The 18,475-nt window shown below is 42.0% G+C and overlaps 1 protein-coding gene across 2 annotated transcripts in view; it reads right to left on the reverse strand.

Annotated features, from left to right (window-relative positions):
- Positions 1 to 18,475, reverse strand: part of ST8SIA6 (ST8 alpha-N-acetyl-neuraminide alpha-2,8-sialyltransferase 6) — a 137,453-nt gene that overhangs the window by 110,222 nt on the left and 8,756 nt on the right. The window lies entirely within an intron of this gene.

Consider the following 18,475-nt stretch of genomic DNA (forward strand, 5'->3'; position numbering starts at 1 on the left):
GCAATTGATGACCCCTTATACGTTTACACAGCCAGTGTTTCCCTTCTAGAGTTATACCACTACTGCCACTAACCCCATGACGGATGTCCCCACAGACTCCTGTGTACTTATTCCACTTTGATCTTGGTCTCACACTGTACAGTTTGGGGCTTCATCCGGCATCTTGTACTTTGTTCCGCAGCATCCTCCTCTTCCGAACGTCTATATTCTTTATAATAGGGTTATGCAAATACTTGCTCCACGTGACCAGGGGCTCCCCCTTGTGGCAGACAGTGGATCTACAGCCCCAAAGACATTCGCAGAGCCCTTCCTTTTGTATTCCTCCAGCAGAAAAGCTAGAACATTTATCTTTCTAGACCTCCTTGCAGCCAGGTTGGGCATGTGACAACTATGGCCCAAAAGACTTGGGCAGAAAATCTTTGGGTAGGGATTTCCTTTCCAATTGCAAAGCAAAGCCTCATTAGGAAACAATCCCTTTGCCCTCAGCCTTCCCCTCTTCCTCTCAAGTGCAATGCAGACCGTCCAGGGGGCAGCCACCCTGTGCAGACATGAGGATGAGAACCACATGCTGAGGATGGTGGAGAGGGGGAATGAAGGGACCTGGGAGTCTGATGACACTGGGGAGCTGCTGGCCTGTCTGGATCGCTACCTAAGGACTTCTTGCTAAGTGAGAAGCATAAACCCCTGCTGCCACATGCTCTGTTATGTATTGCTGAAGATGATTTACCACTGGAAGCATCCAAAGCAGGCACTTGGTTGGTGCTCATAGTTCTGTGAGGCCCCTTGAGACCTGAGAGCTCTCTCACCTCCATGTCACCCTCGGCTGATCCATCACCGGCAGCTCCGAGTGTACACAAATGAAACTGCCCCTTGCTGCACGGCAGCCTCTCGTGCACCCACGGCTTCTGCTGAGAAGACCTCCCATCAGACTACTCTGAAGTCTGACTGACGGATGCTCCTGACTCCTGGACAAACACCACAGAAGGACCCAGAAACTTGTCTGCATAAGGAAGTACAAAGATGCATGGGTCACACTTCCCAAAATGGGAGTATCTCGCCCTCCCCCCAGTAATAAAGGATTACTGAAGGAGGGGAGAAGCGGGGGAGGAGGAAAGGAAGAGGAGGGAAAAGAAGGCCCAACAGTGGACAGTGAAGAACAGACATGTCCCGCGGCCCTGAAATGGGGGGGCGGGGAGGCACTGTGCGTTCCATGGGGGCGGGGTTTAAGATGCACCGCGGCTTGTTTAAAAAGGCAGATTCCTGAGACCCAGCCCAGGGATTCTGATGCCACAGATCTTAAATGGAGTGCAGGAATTTTCATTTCTAATAAGCACCTCAGAGGCTCAGGTGATAATTATACATGTGGTTCCCAGTTTTAAGTCTCTGCTCAAGGCTATAAAACCATGAGTTCGTGAAGGGGAAGCCTGGACAGAGAGTCAGAGAGACTTGTTGAGTGAGTAGCTTCTCTCGGCCTCAGCTGTAAAAATAACTAAACAAACGGCTCTCAGACTCTTTTGCTGTGGAACCCTTTTTATCACTAATAAGATTTACTACAAATGCTTAATATATCAAATTGATGAAAGAGACACATCTCTGAGTAAAGCAGAGTGGGAAATGGAAGGGTCACCGGATTGCCCTCACCCTGTCGCCTTCCTCTGAGGAAGCCTATGGTTCTTGGCATCACCAAGGCCAAGCGGCCTCCTGAGTCCATTTCCGTGACTTTAACAGGATGACACATAATTAGGGAAGACCTTTGTGGTCCTTGTTCTGAAGGTTACGTAGAGTCCCTCCTGAGACAGAAGATACAGCAAAGAAAGTCAGGGTATGTATTTAAAAGCACATTTATAACCTTCATATGAAAGGGATTTTCTCACAGTGCTGTTTTAAAGGTATTTTAAGCACATCACCTCAAGGTGTGACCAGAATAACGATACACTAATTTAAAAGTGGTCATTTTAGTAAACAAGGAAAAGTTTAGTTGAATGGGAGGGAACGGGGAGTCGTAATTTAGATTTATTTGGATTTTGAAATATATAGGCTACCCAGGCTATCGCGAGGAAAGCATAAACTAAAAGCACAGAGCCATTTTTTTTTTAAAAAAAGGAAGAATTCAGAAGGCCAGTGTTGAGACCCTTTCTGTCATGAAAAGTTCCCGAGAGGAACTAAGTCCCAAATCTTAAACCCACTTCCTGTGTCACGTTAGGCAAATCATTTCAACTCTCTGTGCCTCATTTTCTTTACTGGCAAAGCAAGAATTAACTCACCAAACATTACTCAGTTGCTACGATGTGCCAGCAATTATTCCAGGCACAGCCGTAAGGGAAGCAAGTACAGATCTGGGCCCACATGGCATTTACTTCCAAGGGAGAGGAGATACACAAAACAACTGAAGTAAAATCTATAGGTTGTACGGCGGAAAGTGGTTTAGAGAAGAATGAGGCAGGGGAAAGGGTACCCAGAGTGGGATTAAAAAGTGGGAGCGGCAATGGGTGAGAAGGGACACCTCAGTGAGCTGACATCTTGGAGAAAGGCCTACATGAAGGGAAGGAACAGGCTAGGTGAATAATTGGGGATGAGGGTTGGGGAGCCATGGTCCAGGCAGAGGATACATTCCCAGAAAAAGCACCAGAGCATACATAGCATGTTCTAGAAACAGCTGGGTGTTCTGTGTAGCTGGAGCACAGCTAGTGAGAAGGAAACTTTAAAGAGATGAAGTCAGAGAGGGAGGGGGCCGGATTTTATCATGACTCATAAGCCATTGAAAGGACTGGCTTTGCTCTGAGAGAAATGGAGAGTGACTCAGGCACTGACATGGTGGGGTTTACATTTTAAAGGACCGCTCAGCTCGTTGTTTGGAGAATCTGAGAATCCACCCTAGAAGCACTCTAGTTAGTTAGTTCAGAGGCAATTACAACCATCCCGGCAGGCGGTGGATATGTGTCTTTTCTACATTACATCATAGCAATTCGCGATGACATAAAGCATGTGAATTTAAGATTCAAAACACTCCTTGCCTTTGAGGCTTATTATTATTGTCACTTTATGACCTTTATGTTAAAAACACACTAGCAGGAAAACGTACAGCCATCAACCACAGTTTTGTATTATGAGCTCACAGACAATGACGAAGTTGCACTTTCTCTGCTTATCAAAGAACCGACACCAGATTGGTGTCACATTTCAAGCCTGCTTAACAGTCCACAGGAACAGATGTCTGAGGCTATGGACAGGTCACATCCCAACTTTCTGGATTCTTTTTATGACTCAAGAAACTAACGAATATTCTATACCTGGGGAAAAAACAGTAACCTCGCCCTTTCCTTGACAACAACACATTTCTACGTCAACTTGTCAGATGCACACAGAAAATCTTGCTTCAATAATTGTGAACAGCAAAAAAAGTCACAAGGCATCTTTCACTTATTTGTAAGGTTGAAGCTCTAACATAGCTTTACAGTCAACTATAAATAACCAAAGAAATTTAAATTAAAACAAAACGATGTCATTTTCACCCATCAAACTAACAAAAATGAAAACATAATAATACTCAAAATGTATGAAAAGATATGGTGAAAAACCAGAATTCTTACATTATAGCAGTAGGACTCTAAATTGACATACTCTTTCCAGAATTGACAAAATATCAACATATATCAAAGCTTTAAAATTGTTAATATCTGTGGACAGGGATTATCTTTCTAAAATCAACACTAGGGAAAAGACTCTGCAAAGTCAAAAAGGCATGGGCACAAATACATTCACTGCACTGTTCATTCATTCTTTCACTCACTCATTCAACAAACACTTACTGAATATCTACCATGTACCAGGTAAATGGGTGCTAAGGACAGGGCAGTTGGGGTGGGGGTGGGAAACATTAAACTTCAAATCCTGTCCTTTTGGAGCTTACATTTTGTAGGGTGAAATAATCAATCAGCCCACCAACAAATATATGTCATATGTTAAGTGTCACGGAAGTGGACTGGGGGAAGGTAGATGTCTGTATTATAATAATGAAAAACAGAAATAGAAGTGAATGAGTCAGTTCTGGAAGTCTCAGAAAAAAAAGAAGAGTAAAACATATTTATAACAAACGTTTAGATTCGTCATCATATTAAATTTAAAAAGGAAGATACAAAATTGTGTTTGTGTGTGTTGGTATATGATTGCAACTATACTAAATGTACACACACGTAATACAGAAAAAAATACACTCATATAATAGATGTATTAAGTTGTCTTTCAATCGTGAGATAGTAGGTAAATTTCATTTTCTTTTTTACAATTTTTGTTATTTTCTGAGTTTTTTACAATGAATTCATAATACTTTTATAATCACAAAAAAACAATTTTTTAAAAGACGATAAAGTCATTTTAGAGTGGTGTATACTACTAGCATGCTAAAGAAGAATGCCAAGTAAAGAAATTGTTTTGCTCAAGAAAGCAAAGTGGGGGCACTCAGTCATACAGCTCTGAGATGTCCAAACTCTGGACTGAACATATTTGGCTGAACAGCCCCATGAAAGCTAAAGATGAAACAGAACTATTTAAGCCGCCGACTTGAGGTCTCCCAGATCCTTCAGGCCTGGGGTGGTTGGTTCTCAAAGGATCATCTTAGCACCATCTGACTAGAATTTTCTGGTGCACTTGCTACATGAAGCTGGTTGAGCCCCACCCACTGAGTTACAGCCTACCGAAGGGGCCCCTGGGATCTATCTGCACGCTTATTTAGCTTCCCCAAGAGTCTCCTGCACAGGAAGGGGGCTGACCTCTGCTCCAGATCTCAGAGCAAGCCCTGATTGACAAGACAATGACTTACTCTGTTTCCTGTTTGATTCTATTTTTAATTACAAAGTCCCCAGTTTGTCCTGTGTGGGCACCATCCCTTGTTTGAAATGATGTATATGAGAATAAGATGACAATTTTGACTGTAGAAGCTAGTAGCAGCTTTGACATTTCCTGTCACAACAAAAGAGACTAGCAGTACCATGTTATCAACATAGTAAAAAGTCATTTTAGTCTTGATGTTAAATTAATATGAAAACATCTATTTTACTGAAGCAAGAATGTTAACCTGAACAATAAAGTTTGAGAGTATTTCATTTTGTCTAAGAAAACCTACTTTAAAATTAATATAAAAACATATAATGCAATAAAAGAAAAGAGACCAACCTTGAGCACAAGTTCTAACAGAATACATGTTTCTCTGTATTTTGCAAAGTCTCTTTAGAGTGGATAAGGTACATCTTAGGTTGAAAATATGTACCTTACCTAATCCTCATTAAGAAAGCTATAGCAATGAAATGAGGGCTGCTGTTCTGAGGTGATCTCAGATACAAACTTACCAGGTCATTTGTTATTTAATATGTAAAACGTTATACTTTTGAAAAACTTCGAATGGCCCAACAATCCGTTTTGAAATTAAAACTGTATATATGTTAACATGAAAAGTGTATATCCATTTAGTTTATAGTTTTGGAAAAATCTATGGCACAATTTCTAATTAAACATAGAATAAATGTATATATTTATTTCTGCTTCCTTCTAAATTCCCATTAAAATGCCTTTTTAAAAAGGAATACCAAAGATACAAATCCGTAAAAGCAAAGGGATAAAGAGGAAAGACAGAAAGTGAGAGATGCTAACAATTTTTTGTAAGATGAAGAGTAGATGGAGGAATTGAAACTGACTTCAGGAAGCAAAGAAACCTCAAACCTACATGCCTACAGAGGGAGAGTACCAATAAGAAACATGCTGGTTTGAACCACAGAATCTCAGAAAGGCACAGGAACTGGTAAACATGAGGAATCCCAAACAACAGGGGGACTGTAAGCTAGATGGTGAGTTAACACAAAAGGACCCCTCCTCCTCTCCAGCCAGCCATCCCTTCTGCACGCCAGCGAGAGATAGGACATATCGTCTCTGGGAAAACTGAACCAGAGAAACCACCAACTTGGACACCAGAGACAAAGGAAGGTAGAATCAGGTACTTTAGTAACAACGGGGATGATTACGTGACAATCTATGTATATATACCATAGGGGACTCCCTAAGCTCTCCTCCCACTGAGGCTCAGAATGTTGATAGCCAGGATTATATCCCCAGTGGGGGAACTGGCATACCACCTAACAATGAGGGGGGAAAAAATAGGTCACATACAAAAGACCAGAAAGTAAGCTGTGAATGAAGTCAGAACTTTGATCTGTTGTGTTTTGGATACCCACAACCTAGAAAAGCACCTGGCACATAGTAGGTGAAGAAATAGTTCCACAGGTATTTGTTGAATGAATAAATGCAGGAATCAATGTATAAATCAGCAATCAGAATGCCACCAGAGTTCCCAGTGATGACATAGGAAGCTAGAAAGAAGGCAGTTGAGGAATATCTTTGAAATTCTGAGGAAAAATGATTTCCAACCTAGAATTCTAGTCTTAGATTAACTTCCACAAAGTGGGAAGGTAGAATTAATATGTTTTCAGACATGCCAAGTCTCAAAGAGTTTATCTTACAAGAACCATTTCTGAGGAAGCTATTGCAGGATGTGTCCACCAAAGCAAGGACAGTATACGAGAAGAGAAGTTTGAGATTCAGGAAACAGGGACCCCAGTTTAAGAGAGCAACTAAGAAAATTCCCAGAATGATCCTGAAATTAAATTCTAGTCTGATATCGAGGCAGCGGGCTGAGAGAAGGATCAGTCCTGAGTGGATGGAGCAGGACAACATGCAGGTTCCACGACGGGTGTTTTCTAGAGAAAGAAATTGAATTGATAGATTATCTCATTGTTGGACTCTGTTGAGTGGGATTTCACAGCTGCTTTGAAGACGGTTGAGTAAAATTTACAAAAGCAATTCACAAAAGTAAGCAAACAAAAATTAAGCAGGACAAAAATAAAACAAGAACACCCCAAAACTTGTACACAGATATTTATAGCAGCTTTACTCATAATTGTGAAAAACTTGGAAGCAACCAAAATATCTTTCAATAGGTGAATGGATTAACAAACGGTGGTACATTCAACAATCCAATATTATTCAATGGTAAAAAAAAAAAAAAAAATGAACTATCAAGCCATGAAAGACATGGACTAACTTTAAATGCATACTATTAAATGAAAGAAGCCCATCTGAAAAGGTTACATTAGTGTGTGTTTCTAACTACATGACATTCTAGAAAAGGCAAAACTATGAATACAGTAAAAGGATCAGTGGCTGCCAGAGGTTAGGGAGGAGAAAGGAATGAGCAGCCAGAGCAAGGAGGATTTTTAGGACAATGAAAATACTCTGTATGATACTATGATAACTACATGTCATTATACATGTGTCCAAATCCATAGCATGTACACCACCAAGAGTGTAATGTAAACCATGGACTTTGGGTGATTATGACAGGTCAGGGTAGGTTTACTGATTGTAAGAAATGTCTCACTCTAGTACAGGATGTAACAGCGGGGAAGGCTGTGCACATAGAGAGGGGTAGGAAATCTCTGTACCTTCCTCTCAAATCTGCTGTGAATCTAAAACAGCTCTAAAAAATAATAAAGACTTAGAAAAAAACACAAAGAGAAAAAGATGATACAGTCACAGTCCAACAAAAAGCTCAGCTGTGAACAATACATACAAACCCATGATGATGTAAACTGATTATAGAATTTACATTTAATAAAACTACATCACGAAAGTGGGGAAAATGAGGTATGAAAAGGTGGTGTGTGTGTCTGTCCATATTTTGTTGAGGGGAATGGAGAATAAAAGGACTAAACCTATTTCTGTCATAAACAAACTTCAATATATAATTAACTTAAATTTTCAATTATAAAACTAAATGAAATGAACGTTATAAATAAAATTTTAAAAATCAAGAAACAGAAGTAGAAGCACATTATTAAGAAATATGGAGGTAAATATCAGAAAAATAGCTAAAGGGGCTGGAAATTATTGCCACAGGAGTGGGAATAAAAGAGCCAGAGAATCGCTATTTTTCGTAGGTCTTCTAGTAGAGAGATGACACACAACTATCACTTACTAGGTGGCATGCACCTAGTGTCATTTACTAGTCTAAGCCACATAAAAAAAAATTTTATGAAAAATTATTTCATACAGGCATTCGTCATTTTATTGTGCTTAGCTTTATTGTGCTTCACAGATACCGTGATTTTTGTTTTACAAATTGAAGGTTTGTGGCAACCATGTGTCAAGCAAATCTATTGGCACCATTTTTCCAACAGCATTTGCTCACTCCATGTCTCTGTGTCACATTTTGGTAATTCTTGCAGTGTTTCAAAGTTTTTCATTATTATTATATTTGTTATGGTGATCTGTGATCAGTGAGCTTCGATGTTACTATTTCAACTGTTCGCAGGCCCCACAAACAGCCCATACAAGATGGAAAACTTAATTGGTAAATGTTGTATGTTCTGACTGCTCCACCAACCGGCTGTTCTCCCGGCTCTCTCCCTTTCCTTGGGTCTCCTTATTCCCTGAGACACAATAATATTGAAATTAGGCTAACTGATAACCCAACAATGGTATCTAAGTATTCAACTGAAAGGAAGAGTCACAGGTCTCTCACTTTAAATCAAAAGCTAGAAATGATTAAGCTTAGTGAGGAAGGCATGTCAAAAGCCAAGATAGGCTGAAAACTAGGTCTCTTGTGCCAAATAGTTGTGAATGCAAAGGAAAGGTTCTTGAAGGAAATTCAAAATGCTACTCCAGTGAACACATGAATGAATAGAAAGCAAAACAGGCTATTGCTTGTATACACAAAGTTTTAGATCAAACCAGCCACAACATTCCCTCCCTTAAGCCAAAGCCTAATTCAGAGCAAGGCCCTAACTCGCGTCAGTTCTGTGAAGGCTGAGAGAGGTAAGGAAACTGCAGAAGAAAAGTCTGAAGCTAGCACAGTTTGATTCATGAGGTTTAAGAAAAGAAGCCGTCTCCACAACATAAAAGTGCAAGGTGAAGCAGCAAGTGCCGAGGGAGAAGCCGCAGTAGTTATCTAGAAGATCTAGCTAAAATAATTCATGAAGGTGGCTACACTAAACAACAAATTCTCAATGTAGATGAAACAGCCTTACATTGGAAGAAGATGCCATCTAGGACTTCCATAACCAGAAAGAAGTCAATGTCTGCCTTCAAAGCTTCAAAGGACAGGCTGACTCTCTGGTTAGGGGCTAATGCAGATGGTGACTTTAAGTTGAAGTCCATGCTCCTTTACCATTCCAAATACCCTACGGCCCTGAAGATCTATGCTAAACCTAGTCTGCTCATGCTCTATAAATAGAACAACAAAGCTTGGATGACAGTACATCTTTTTACAATGGTTCACTGAATATTTTAAGTCAATTATGCTCAAAAGAAAAGATTCCTCTCAAAATATTACTGCTCGTTGACAATATACCTGATCACCCAAAAGCTCCGATGGAGATGTATAACAAGATGAATGTCGTTTTCATGCCTGCTAACACAACATCCATTCTGCAGCCCATGGATCAAGGAATAATTTCGACTTTCAAGTCTTATTACTTAAGAAAAACATGTCTTAAGGCTATAGCTGCCATACACAGTACTTCCTCTGACGCATCTGGGCAAAGTAAATTGAAAACCTCTTGGAAAGCATTCACCATTCTAGATGCCATTAAGAATATTCATGCTTCATGAGAAGAGATCAACTTATCCACATTAACAGGTGTTTGGAAGAAGTTGATTCCACCCTCATGGATGACTTTGAGGGGTTAAAGACTTCAATAGATGAAGTAACTGCAGATGTGGTGGAAATAGCGAGACAACTGGAGTTAGAAGTGGAGTCTGAAGATGTGACTGAGTTGCTGCAATCACATGCTAAAACTTCAACTGATGAGGACTAGCAGCGTATGAACAACGAAAGGGGTTTCTTGAGATGGAATCTATTCCTAATGAAGATGTTCTGAATACTGTTGAAATGACAGCAAAGGAGAACAGAATATTGCATACACTTAGTTGATAAAGCAGTGGCAGGGTTTGAAAGGATTGACTCCAATTTTGAAAGAAGTTCTGTGGGTAAAATGCTATCGAACAGCATCTCATGCTATAGAGAAATCATTCGTGAAAGGACGTCAAACGATGCTAACTGTTGTCCTATTTTAAGAAACAGTGACCACAACCTTCGGGAAACACAACCCTGATGAGTCAGCAGCCATCAACATTGAGGCTACACCCTCCACCAGCAAAAAGATTACAAATCACTGAAGGCTCAGATGATGAGTGGCATTTTTTAGCAATAAAGTATTTTTTAATTAAGGTATGTACATTTTTTAAGACATGAAGCTATTGCACACTTCAAAGACTACAGCATAGTGTAAACATAACTTTCTTATGTGCTGGGAAACCAAAAAATTCATGTGACTTGTTTTATTACAATATTCACTTTATTTCAGTGGTCTGGAACTAAACCCACAATATCTCCAAGGTATGCCTGCAGTATTCTTTGGCTTTTTAACTATTTAATACACTACATAGCAAACAATAAAAATTGACTTTAAAATAGGGCACAGCAGTCTCAAACTATGTAATTTAATTATACACAGGATTTAGGTGTTTATACACTATAATATAAAGTTCAATTCTTATTAGAGCACACATCATTAATAATCTGGAATACCATGGAGAGACAATAACGAGACAGACTCTAATTTGCTTTAGAGTTCTACTGAGCTATAAACTGAGACTCATTGATTGGACATTTCTTCTGTGTCAGGCTCTAAGTGCATTATGTTATCTCATTTAACCCTCCCAACACCTCGAGAGATAGGCATAGTGAGAGAGTAGGTAAATGTTTTAAGGCCACACAGTTAGGATGGTATTATGGACTGAACATTTCTGTCTCCTGAAAATCCATATGCTGAAGCCCTAACCTCCAATGTAATGGTCTTTGGAGGAGGGCCGTTGGGAGATAATTAGGGATAGATGAGGTCAGGATGGTGGGGCCCTGATTCAATGAGATTAATGTCCCTATAAGAAGAGACACCAGAGAACTCTCTTGCTCTCTGTTTCTATATCTCTATCTCTCTCTGCAATGTGAGGACACAGTGAGAAGGCTGCCATCTGCAAGCCAGGAAGAGAGCCCTCACCAGAACCTAACCATGCTGGTACCCTGATCTTAGACTTCCAGCCTCCAGAACTATGAGAAATAAATATCAATTGTTTAATCCACCCAGTCTGTGGTATTTTGTTAAGGTAGTCTCAGGTGACTCATATGGATGAGCTGAGGAAAAATGGGAATGTAGGTTCATCTGACTCCACTCTGTGGCTTAAGCAGTTTTATTTCTCCTGGTTCAAAATAATCCATCACTCACACACAAACACACACACACACACACACACACACACACACACACACACACACACACACTCCATTCAGAACTCCAAGCACTAGACCATGACCACTCGAGAAATATCCTACATCAACCCACTGACACTTAGCTAGTACACCCCAGACTCAGCTATGAGAAGCCAAAGCAGTTGCTCTCACCTTGATAAAATCTGAATTTCCAAAGTTATATTAAGATCTGCCACCTGGACTTAGGTCATGGGATTCTTTCCATGAAAATCTCCCTTTCACCTGACAAATAACACACACAATACAGGTCACTGGAAGTACAGGCAAACCCCATTATATGATTCCTCAGAATGAACGATGTTAGATTGCTCACCACATTTGTTTATATCTCCATATTATGGGATGAAGTGTGTCCTCCTACCCCAAAATTCATATGTAGGAGTCCTAACCTCCAGTACCTCAGATTGTTACCTTATTTGGAGACGGGACTTTTAAAGAGGTACTTAAGTTACAATGAGGTCATTAGGGAGGGATGACAAGTATCTTTAGTAAGAAATTGAAACAGACACGCACAGAAGAAAGACAATGCAAAGACACAGGGAGATGATGACCATATCTGCAAGCCAAGGAGAGAGGCCTGGAGTTGATCCTTCCCTCACAATCCTCAGAAGGAACCAACTCTGCACACACCTTGTTCTCAGGTGTCTAGCCTCCAGAACTAAATTAAATAAAAATTAATTAGAAGATAAATTTCATTGTTGAAGCCACCCAGCCTGTGGTTCTTTGTTACAGCAGCTACAGCAGACTAATACAGTCCATAACTGCACGTACCTGTGACCCTGGCCAGGCTTTCACCTAATTGTATTCAATCACCAAGATGAGGATTCAAACTCCTCATATTTCTCTTTAAATTCCCATCTGCTCCTATCATGTGGGTTTTGACTCAGGCCATCCTAATTTCTGACCATGATGGTCTCCTGACTGGTTTCTCAGTCCTTTCCCCTTTCAATCCATCATCTGCACAGGGGAACATTCACAACAGATCCAACCACACAAAAACGAATGTTAGGCCCATGGTGCAGGCAAGGTACCCACCGTGCAGGCACCTGCTCAACCATTCTGGTAGCCCTGGGAGAAGGGCAGGGGACCAGGGCTGCAGCTCCCCCACTATTCAGATAACTGGTATGGCCATTCTGGCTGAACTTCAGCCTGCCTTAACACTAGCCAGAATCCACTCTCCAAATTACAAAGCTCATCACATCACCCCTCCTGAAAGCCTTTCAGTGGGTTCCCCCCGACATGTGAGATAATACAGAATTATTTAGCTAGATCACCCTTTGTTTTCTAGCACCTTATACTTTTTCAGTCACATGGCCACCACTCGTCCACTCACACCCAAGATCTAGCCACTCTGAAAGTCTTTCAGCTTCACCAACACATCTTGTTCGCATGTCCCCAAGCTTTTTCATGTGTCACGAATGTCTACTTCTCTCTTTGTCTGCTTGTGGAATTTCTACTGAAGCTTCGAGACTTAACACCGGCACCCTTTCACCTGTCCAGATTCCCCTGGCCTCCCTCCCCTGGGCTGCCTCACTGCCCTGAACATGTTGCCATGACAGCACTTACCCCGAGGGTCACCATGGGTGCCTGGTGCTGTCTAGGCTGGGGACTCCCTGATACAGTCACTGATGCTTACTCAGTGCTGCCACAGATCCGGGACCTCTGGCTGAACAGAGCAGGGCCTCAGAAAATGTCTGGAGATTAGAGGATGAGTGTGTGTATGGCCTCAAACACTGAGCTGAACTTAGCAACTGCTTCCCTAAGGAAAGAAGGCTGTTTTTACCCAAATCAAATTAGGTACCACCTGCATATCCACCCTCCTGGCACCCAGCTCTAAGATAAGAGCACAGGTTTCCTGCAGCGTAAATATCCACTGAATGGATGAATGAAGCCATTAATAACCTTTCACTGTGCCAGAATCAGTACAGCTAGGAAGAATGTTTTCAAAAGCAAAGAAAATCACCTTTTTGAGTGAATCGGGATAGAATTGTTTGGATACAAAATTCATTCTTTTCTTAGGAAACTTGCTCTTAATGAGATTTATGGTGAGTGGGGGTTCCCTGGACCTTCCTCTACGTACAGTGCAAGCTCACAAACATAGCCGGTGGGTGGGAAAGCTGTGCTTCTCACTATGGGGAGGACATAAACAGGGCAAGTAAATCAGGTTGGGGAGAGGTAAGCTGTCTGAGTCGGTTCCTTCCAACTTGGGTAAAGTGAACGATGGGGTCTCCGTGTACTTTCTCTGGTATGGTTTGTGGTTTCCTTGTTACCTGAGAGAACTACCTTCTGGAGGTAGACCCTGGAAAACAGCTGCAGCCCTGGAGGCCGGGCACAGACTCTGCCCACCCACCCACACTGGGGTGGCTCTCATGTCCCAACCAGCCAAACGGTAAGGACGCCGTGCTGAGGAGAGCTCTCTAGGGGTCTCTGTTGAAACATGGCCTGAGGCCTGGGTTAGCACCTTGGAGCGCAGGGCTGTGGGCCCCTGGCCAGCCCCAGAAGCCCCTGTATCCATGCTTGGTCTGTTCTGTATCCTTGTGGTGGCTGCACATCTGACTTCACTACGTCTGACTTTGTAGTCTGAAAGGATTCAAAGATCTCCTCTGGGCTGGACCCCTGCCTCCCACGATGGCGTATGGCTCCCAAGCCCACATGTCCCTGGGGCCCTCCATCCCCACAAGTCTGTCACTGGTGACCAGTCCCTGTCATTGTTTCCTACGGCCCATCAATGTCCAAGAAGACCACCTGCATTTAACATAACACACAGTGTGACTTACCCCTGTTTCTCTATCTGGAACACAGCCTGGGAAGTCAGTCAGCTACCCCCCAGCTAGGTGGCCCGGGACAAGTGGCTAAACCCTTGGGGTCTTGGTTTCTCCTTCTTTAAATGGGAATAATATTAATAACCCTACAGAATAGTGTTGCTATGAGAAGTAAATAGAGTCATTGTACATATCAAGCTGCCAAGCCGGGCCCGTGGTCACAGCTCAATAAATTCTTAAACCTTTCTGATTTTGTTGAGCTTGACACAACGCCCTACACATTGTAGGTGCTCATATCTGAGAGACTGTTCTCTATCTGAAATAAACAGCTTTTCAAACCTGACTTAGAAACTGCTTAGAAAACATGAAAAAAAAAAAAAGTAGAACTCTGAATGCTAATGGAGAACTTTGCCTGGTGTGTCTATTTCTCACTTCAGGATATTGTTGACAACTATGTAGATTACCTAGGAAGACGTTTCAAATTTGGTGCTCTTCAAAATTACTTAAATTCTCTGTATATCCCAACAACACGGTATTACTTGTATTCATCAGCTTCCGGTATTTGAAACCTGCCCACGTACGCGCGCACACACACTGCCTAAAGCTTATCCACAGAGCAAAACCAGGGATGCCAACATGTATTTTCTCACAAAATTTCCTGCACATAAAAAGTTTAAGTACACAATTCAGTGATATTTAGTAACTTTATAGATTTACACAACCATCACCACAATCCAGTTTTAGATTTCCATCACCCCGAAAATATCCCTTGGACCCAATTTCTATCATACCCCCACCCACAACCTCAGGCAACCACTGGTCTGCTTTTCATGTTTGTCTCACATAAAATTTTGCGTCTGACTTCTTTCACTTCGCACAAGGTTCCTGAGGTTCATTTGTGCTGTAGCATGTAGTAATATATCACTCCCTTTTATTGCTGAATAGCATCTCATGTATAAGATGTACCACATTTTTGTTTATCAATTCACCAGTTGATGGACATCTGGACTGTTTTCATTGTTTGGCATTAATGAATAATGTCCCTATAAGCATTCATATACAATGTTTATATTCACATGGACATATGTTTTTACTTATCGTATGTAGATACCTACGTCGTGGAATTCCTGGGTCATACGACAAGTTTATGTTTAACTTTCTAAGAAACTATCAAACCATTTCGAAAGTCGTTGTGCTTGGACTTCCACTGATGACTGATCTAGTGCCAGCAACTTCTATGTCTCACCTCCCACCTGTCTCTGTCGCCTTCTGCACAACCCTAAGGAAGCTTACTCCACCTGCAGCACCAACCCAGTGTTCCGGCAGGGCCCCATGGAAACTGTGAAGCAGAACTTCCACTCTGTGCGGCTGAGGCTCACCCCCGCCCCCCCCCCCCCAGGGAAAACGGTTAATTAGGACACCAAGAGCACCAAATATCTCTGCAACTATCCCTGCCCTTGATTCTGTTATAACAAGCCAGATCTTTGGGGTACAAAGGGACTCATCCCTGGCACCCAGGAGCTAAAACTGAAATGTTAAAAATCCTACATGCTTTACCCTCTTACCACCTAAGGATCCCAAGGAAACTAATGCACTCTTGAGCCGATCTAAAGGTCCTCAACAGAGATTATGGGCCCATCTTAGCGCTCCAGCATTTCAACAAACAACCAAGGGCGATAATTCAGACCCTAACAATTGAGATTGAGACTCCTTAGATAAGAAGGCTTAAAAGTACAGATGCTCTTCAACTTAAATTGGGGTTATGTCCCAATAAACCCATCATAGGTTAAAAATATTATAAGCCAAAAATACATTTATTATACCTAAACTACCAAACATCATAGCTTAGCCTATGGCTAGTTTCTACTGAATGTGTATTGCTTTCACACCATTGTGAAGTCGAAAAATCCTAAGTCAAACCATCATAAGGTTGGGGCCGTCTGTGTCATCAAGGAAATGATAAATTCCCTGAAGTAGATCCTCAGAGTTTTTGATCTAGCTAACATGCTCTATTCTGTCCCCATGTATCCAGCACCACAGCCACAATTTGCATTCACCTATCAGGTATCCCAATATACCTTTACTAAGTTACCTGTGGGGTATATCACTACCCCCACCATTTATGCAGACAGGACCTCCATAGGCTTGTTCATTTCTCAAGCACCCACCTACGGCCTTACACTGACAATATTTTACTGAGGGAAGAAACTCGTGGGACTATTGTGCAAGACATTCAAACTGTGGTCCCGACTTCGACTAACTGCAGTTGGGTCACTGCACACCCACAAGATCTACAACCTCAGCTAGATTGGGAAGCATCCTTCTGTCCCCAGAAGGCTGATCCACCTCAGGTCCAGTCAGTAACCCAGCCCTAGCACTCTCAAACAAGCCCGACATCTATCTCCTTGCCTACTTGGCTTCTGGAAGCAACATATTCCCCATCTACATATTTAATTAAAACCTACTTAGGCAATCACAAGAAAACCAGTCCAATCTGAATGGAGGTCACCGCAACAACAGGACCTTGAGGCCACTGAAGAAAGCCATCCAGGTAACAATCCCACTAGTACCATCTGGCGATTCCTTTACTATGGAAGCCCTAGCCACTCATTCTCCTGTCTTCTGGAGTCTCCTTGCCCAAGTCCACAGAGCCAAGAAAGATTGCCCCTTGCCTGGCCTTTTGGCCGTTGGGACCTCCTGGGTCCCAAGTCCAGGAGAACGGGAACCCACTTATTTTACAGACAACAGCATCACCATCACATGTGATAGAACCCAGTGGAGAGCTGCTTCTTTCTGTCCCATTACCAAAGCATCCTTGATAAAGGATGGGACCCAAGGGTAGGTCACTTGGGCACGGAAGGAGTCCCACAACAAAGGTATATCCAGTGTCCATATTTTTACAGACTCCTGAGTGGTAGCTAACGGCCCCACCATTTGGTCTGATCCACAGGCACAAAATAAATTTCACATTCAGGATTGTTCCCTTTAGGGCCTTCCACCTTGGGAATATATTGCTGTTCAGACCTCATATTATAAGTCTCCCACGTCTTAGCTCCTACTACATGTTCCATTCAGGAGGCTCATTTTAATGCCATAGCTGACCAACTTGCTCAGATGTCTAAAGTAAACTCATGTATCACCCCCATTCCCTTCATTCTAACAGCGTGATCACTGTGGTCTTTGGCCCCTTGAACGTGGAGCCGAACACCATGGCATCCTCATGCCACGGGCTCTGACTCAAACCCTAGCCTCCCAATGTGATTCCTGTGCCTGTTCTGCCCCAGCATCATGGCCAATAAGGATCCTATTAAGGAGCAAATGTTCCTTCTCTCATTAGCAAGTTGATTTTATTGGACGGCTGCCCCAATCTGCAGCCGTCCAATAAAGACAAATCATTATATCCTCACAATGACTGATAGCTTTGTGGGCCTATTTGGGGTTTATCCTTTCCAGTATGCCACTGCTGACATCACTATGGTAAGTCTCAGCAAAACTATATTAGCTCCCTTTGGGCCCCCAGATATTATCCACTCTGATCTTTGTGCACACTACTCATCAGTATAGGCATGGATCTTACAACAAGGCATCATTTGGAATGCCCTTTTTCCTGTTGTCCCCAGGCAGCAGACCTAATAAAGAATCCTAATAAACAGACAAAATAGCCTACTCAAAGACACCCTCTTAAAATCACAAAATGCACAACGGTCTCCCAAATGGATCTCTCTTTTGCCCTCTGTCTTAGTTATTATACCTTGAACTCTTGACTTTTAGGTCTTAAGACATCCTACCAAAATATAACCAGGGTCCCTCTTCTCCTCCTTCTAGCCATAAAAGAGAGGACTACTCACCTATAGATCTACAAAACCCAAATAGAGTTCCCCTTTCCACATAAAAACAACTCCCCATCCTGCCATCCCTTCTCAAACCTGGAGCCCAGCTTGAGTCAGATAATACAATGGGACCCACTGAAAATGATGGTCCTCTCCCCCAAAACAGGCCATTTTATATGCCATAAGAAAGCTCCCTGCCAAAGCCTGCTATCCTTCCCCAATATCACAGTTGTAAAGGTTGGCTAACTGCAAGTCCCTCTTTATAGGAGGCAGAAATCTTGGTGCCTTCTTTTAAACTACAATTGTGGGTCTCTTCATAGTCTTTGGTGTAACAAACACATGTTTAGGTATTTTCAGTTGTACAGCACAGACTCAACCCTCCCTGTAGCTGTGTGGTTCTTTCATCGAGGAAAGGAAGGTCTTAAATTAGTTCTCCATGTCAACATTCTTTTTATTTTATTTTTTTACATAGAATTGTATACTTGAAACATATATAACCGCATGAACCA

This window comes from Rhinolophus ferrumequinum (genome assembly GCF_004115265.2).
Source record: "Rhinolophus ferrumequinum isolate MPI-CBG mRhiFer1 chromosome 5 unlocalized genomic scaffold, mRhiFer1_v1.p scaffold_110_arrow_ctg1, whole genome shotgun sequence".
Taxonomy (NCBI): Eukaryota; Metazoa; Chordata; class Mammalia; order Chiroptera; family Rhinolophidae; genus Rhinolophus; species Rhinolophus ferrumequinum.